Genomic DNA, 6,000 nt, shown 5'->3' with positions numbered 1-6,000 from the left:
TGCGGCGACAGGGCCCCGCCGGCTCTCCCGCCCCGCCAGTTGGGTCGAGCTCCCGCCGGGAGCGGGATGGGCTTCTCTTCGATACCACCCCGCTCTTTTCATCCAGTGAGCATTCTCGATGCTGTGGATTAATGGCCGGAGGATCTGCAGAGGGAGTGCCGCGTGAGCTGTGGGCCCTCACAGCTCCCAGAGGGCCTGTGCAATGCAGTTACCTACTGATCTGCGTGGGAAAGGGGGACTGTAGGCAGAGGTTTTGTTGCTGATGGCTGCCCAGGGTGCGAGTGATAGGGCAGTGGAGTTGGTGCCACTGTGCAAACACTGATACTCTTTGCGGTGGGCGCTGGAATTTCTTTTCCGTTCATCCACAGAGCGACTGGAGCCAAGGGGAGGGATTCATAGATCCACAGACAGATTTTTGAAGCCAAAAGGGACCATTAGATCATCTAGCCTCATCTTTTGTATAGCTGCAGAGTTTCACTCAGACCCGCACTGACCTTCTAATTTGCTTACTGAAATCACCTTTCCCAGAAAAGCATCTACCCTTGAAATGACAAATAGCAAGCGGTGGGGAACTCACCACTTCCTTGACGTTTTGCCACAGTAGTTAATCGCCATCACAATGAAAATGTACTCCTGCAATCTAATTTGATTTTTGTCTGGCTCCAGTGACTGCGTACAGATCTCCAATCATTCTGTCCTTTAAAGTGAAGAGTGCTTCAATCCCTGGTTTTGTCTTTTCTGACAGTTTTTATGTGACCATCAGCTTGTCTTTCACTTTTTTGTTTGATAATCTGCATAGATAGAACTCGCTGGCTCTCACTGTATTGTGTTTTCGCCAGCACTCAAATCACATTTGCAGCCTCTCCAATTTATCAACATGCTTTTGAAATTGCCTCTGCTAAGCAGCAAATATACAGACTGCAGAGGACAGGCATGCGTGGTGCTACTAGTCTTACCAAGATACCCTTAAGGAGCTGGAATTTGTTTACCAGATGCTGCACTTCATAGTAGCATCGGCTGTGACTAGGCTGGTAGTAGTTTTCTGGGCTTGAATTATAAAGCTTGTACGTTTCAAAGCCAATATGTAGGAGAAGAGCTTTCCACCCGGGCTCAGACTGCCTGTGTTGGAGAGCCCTGCAGGTGTCCGATCGAGAGGCTTGCAGACAAAGAGTTGTTCCTCAGGGACCACAGACTTTGGACTACACTTCAGACCTGCTACTTGTGCCTGAAATAGCTCAAAGCAGATGTTCAATATGCTCAGCAAGGGTTTTTTTAGGACTGAACAGACCCAGCAGACTGTGGGCTTCGAGTCAGGAGGGCTTCTCCATTGCTGTCTGATCTAGGGGAGCTGCTGTGTTTGGTTTTGTGGGGTGGTGTTTAAAACTTGTTTCAAGTGCTAGCAGCATTCGGGGACAAGGTTTGTCTTACAGTTCACTGGAGCACAAGACCACAATTTGCTGTATGAGCTTTAAAGATTCAGTTTGCCTGCTTTTGCCCACTTCTGCTGACCCACCTTTTCCTGCAGGTTTGCTCTGCCCTTTATGGGGTTAGGTTTTGTCTTTGGCAGTGGTGTTCTGGGAGCATATTGGCCACCTCTTGTCCTAATTTAATTTTCTTCTCTATGTTGTGCTTTCTGGTTTTTGCCCTCCTTACTCATCCATGGGTGTTCCTTTTCTTTCACACGTTGCTCAGTGTATGTCATTCTTTCTCTTTCTCCTTACTGATCTGTTTCCCATTTAGCTATGATGCTTATTGGGCTCAGCCTGAGATGTCTGTCCAAGCTTATTCATCCATCTTGTTCAGGGTCATGTACTTAGCTTGCTCTTGTTGGAACGTTCATTCATCCCCTTAAGGCAGAAGCTCCAGATACTCTCTAGCTCCAAGACATTAACTGGACGGTGGGCCACTCAGGCACCTGAATGCCAGTAGCAGAATTGGTATCCACAAGCCATCAGGAATAGAAAAGCATGTATGCAAAAGTTTTGGTGGTTGACTAGTTGCAGGACTTTGCTGGAAATCTAAAGAGGCTGAGTATCAATTTCAAAACATATTTTTGGAGCACTTAATTGTTGAAAATTCCCACTTGAACTCCTCTCTGTGATCAGATCAATGAAAGCAATACAGCACTCAGGGATATTTGACCGACCAGATTAAGCAACTTGTCTCCAAGCTGTTCCTGCTGGTTTGGGTCAGTATATTAAGGGTGAAACATCTGAGAACCTTTTCATTTCTGGGTCTCATTCAGTCATATCCAAACATTTGTAAAGAAAAGGAATCAGCCTCCTCCCTTATGCAGCATTAAAAGTCAGATGATAATGTGATTCCAGTTAAAATACCTGCCCAGATAACTGCCTGATAACACCTAACCGGCTGTTGGTTTCAGCCAGAGCTGACTTGTTGGTTTCAGCAGTGCTTTCTGACGTGGTGCTATTTGTGCCTAATTACATGTTGGCTTGTGGCTTGAGTCCAAGCTCTCCCACCATCCTTGCTTCCTGTTACTGGCTCATGTTTTGGCTTGGCCGCAGGCAGATCAACTGTGTTTTCTCAGGCAGGAAAAATCAAGCCCCACATGGGGAGTAGCCTGACCTTGAACCATGCCCCACCAAGCAGTAGGAACTCAAGGCAGGTTGAGCTGATGACTTGAGGCTACACTTGGCCATGGCTAACGAAGACAGTCTGGGTTATAGCTTGTGCAGCTACAGTGTATAGCCATCTCCTAGCCAGGCAATTTCCTGAGCTGTTTCATGTCTATTCACCAGTGTCATCTCTTCCTGCAAGAGTTTCCAAAGTTTAGATACTCCCTTCTACACTGGAAAAATGCAGTGGAGCAAGAGTGAAAAGTTGTACTTTCATAACTTTCTTATGCTTTCATAATCACCTACTTTTTCTACCGTTTCAGAGAATGCTCTCATTCTGGCATTCCAGTGAAACAGAGAAAATCAAATTGAACAGCATTACATCCTAGGAATTTCAGGTGATAAATAGCTGAGGCATCATTTTTATAAGGTCAATAGCCACCTGATATTTGTAACATGCATGTGATTAACATCAATACTTTAAATATGCAGATATCATATACCCTAATACATATGATCTATAGATTGCTCTTACATCAACTGACTTACAGTACTCTACACCTACCAGTCATTAATAAATCCTCAGTCTGTGCATAAAACTAAATGTAATGGGTAGAATTGCAAGTGCAGCTTCTGATTATGTAAAAGGCATGGACAAAGTCTAGAGATCTTGTGTATGTGGGCTCTCCCATGGGGCACAGGCAAAAGAGATTATAGAGGGCTGCTGTGTAGCTGTCACACAGAGATGGGTAGGAGGGGGTCTTGTGTTTGCTGGTTACACAGCAGCTGCATCCTGTTGCTGTGGACCAGATACTGAACAGGACAGGAGCCTGTTGCTTGGTCTTCCCCCTTTAACCCTGGTTTGGTGCTAAGGAGATGGGTATTGTGATGGAAGTATTCCAGCGTTACGAATGAGGTGTGCCACAGCTAGAAGCACAGCCCCAGGTAATAAACAGTGGCAAACATACCTTGCTACGGCTCTTCACAGTTTTGGGGCAGCAGTGAGTCCCCTGGGGTTACAGGGCTGAGGGGGATACAGGGCAGTGGCAGAAGTCTGGCGATGGAGAAGGAGACTGAGGAGAAAGAAGCTGGAGGGAAAATCAGAAGTGCAGATCCAGCCTTCTGCTTGCCAGCCGTGCCTACACCTCTGTACTGGTAAGAGGGACAGTAAGATGAAGGTACATTCATTTACTTAGTGTGAACAAAAATCAGATGTCAAATGGAAGGAGTGTTTAAAAGCTCTGTGCTTTTAACTGCTTACCTGGTAAACTGATTGTACCCTGGGTAGATCTTTAGCATATGTTTTCTTTTCCCACCCTCTCAGAGCACTCCCACCTACATGCCGTCATTGTAAAGTTTTCGGGGTGAGCACCTGTTTGTACCTAATGCCGTGAATCAGTCTATGCTTCAGGCTGCTGTGTGGTCGGCCTTAGAAGGATGTTGGTATTCTTGGTAACTTGTTTTTGATTGAATCAAGGATGAATGAGTCAGATAAATATACACAAAACGTTACTTGAATTTGCAGGACACAGGAAAATTTTTCAATAAGGTCAAGCAATCCAATGCCATATTACCAGCTAAATGTAGAATCAGTGATGCTTTGAACAAAAAAAATATTTATAAAGCAGACTGATAGTGGTGCCAAATCACTCAAAACCCAACAACAACAACAACAAAAAGGAAAATTACAAAACCCAAAAAAGAGCTGTCTGAGGGAGCTGGGGCCCAAGGCAAGCTACAATTGTTTCCCCTTTTCTGGAGATAGAAATACCTTTGTCTCAGAGGAAATAGAGCAGACATTCTTTGTAGCTGATTTCCTTCTGACTTCCTCTGTGCTAGAGATGCCTATTTTCCTAGAGCTTTTTTAGAAACTGAATCTTTCTGCTGTGATTTCACACTTCAGCAGCTTAAGTTCAGCTAGTTTTCTGTGATATCAAATTTTGCTTATGTTAACAAAAAAACCCCCTACCTAAACTTCACTTTGCTTTCCCTAGCAGACCATTTCACCCACTTCAGAATATTCATGCGCTCCAGCTTGTGCTTTCCTTTATGATCAAGCTGAGTACTTAGGTTGCTGGTGGCAAAGTTCATGTTTGCATTGTTTTCTCCACTGTTTAGTCTGGCATCTGTTTCAATATCACTGCTTTGTGTTAGAATTAGCAGGGAAAAAAAGAAGAGTATTTATGCAGTACAATAAGTTTTTGTAATCATTTCCAGATGGCAGATCCCATCCTTTCTTTTCTTATGATTCACTGAAACTTAAAACACTATGTAGAGTGTTCTGAAGGTAAAGAAATAGAAATAAAAATCACCTCAGGGAGAGGTTGGTATGACTTGCTTTTCGTGAAAATCTGTCAAAGGAAAGGAAACTTAAAAAATAAGATGGGAATTGGTAGTCACTGAAGGAGGAATTTATTAATCACATTGAGTGCAGAAAATGGCCTAGTAAACAGAATGATGATAAGGTCATCTTTACAATATCATAAAAATGGCCCAAATCCATAGTCTTTTCTTCAGTCCTTGCCCAGATGAACCACTTAAAATCAAATGTATTAACATGCTTGTCCAATGTAATTTTCTCTCTGTTAAGGAAAATACAGAATTTGTTGAGTTCACGGCAGAAGGCTTACCAGGGCTGAGTTAGCCAGCTCAGACGGCAGCAGCTCCTGCTGTAAGATCCAGGGAGACAGGCTCTGTTCCCATGTGTGAGGACTCATTCACGGCATGCTGTTGCTGTTTGGACATCTTTTCACTAGGCTTAAAGTTGCCTCCCTGAGGAGTCAGTAAAAATCCCCTTCCAGGCATGGGAGATGCTGAGATTCCCAGCTACCTGCTCCATCTCTTTCCCCAAGGACTGCACACCAATGTTTGGATTTAACCACGTCTGTTCTCTGGTTCTTGTAAGGGGTAGATGGCTACCTCGTGCCTTGTTGAGAGCAGGAAGATGTGAGCCCTTCGTGGACATGAAGGAGGAGATCAGAAAACTGTATAATGCTAGCGGCATTCAGCAGAGTGGGGCATCTGGGTGGGAAGAGGGACACAAGTAACAGTTCTGTCTGATAAAAGCCATTCAAGAAAAAGTGTAGTTCCTTACTTCCAGATGTTAAAGAAATACTATCTCTTGGCTGTTCTTGTAGCTCTTGGCCTCTGACTTTTGAGCATTGATACCATAAGTTCATTTGTATTGGCTAATACAGCGCCAAGAAATCAAGCTGAAAGGGGCTTTGTAACAAAGTTAATTTATTTTCCAATTAACGTCATCTCCATCAGCTTCAGAGATGATAAAATGACACACGGCTGCCATCCTACTCTTCAGAGTTTGGCAAGGGCTCACTTTCCTGGTGCTATGAAGAGGGAAAATGTATTTATTTCTACATGTGAGATTTATTTATTCCCTTTCGCTTTCACCTCCCATTCATTTATC

The sequence above is a fragment of the Haliaeetus leucocephalus genome, unplaced genomic scaffold, assembly GCF_000737465.1.
Source record: "Haliaeetus leucocephalus isolate CR32 unplaced genomic scaffold, Haliaeetus_leucocephalus-4.0 Scaffold526, whole genome shotgun sequence".
In the NCBI taxonomy this organism is placed as follows: domain Eukaryota; kingdom Metazoa; phylum Chordata; class Aves; order Accipitriformes; family Accipitridae; genus Haliaeetus; species Haliaeetus leucocephalus.
The sequence above is the reverse complement of the archived record's forward strand: the minus strand, read 5'-3'. Positions refer to the sequence as shown.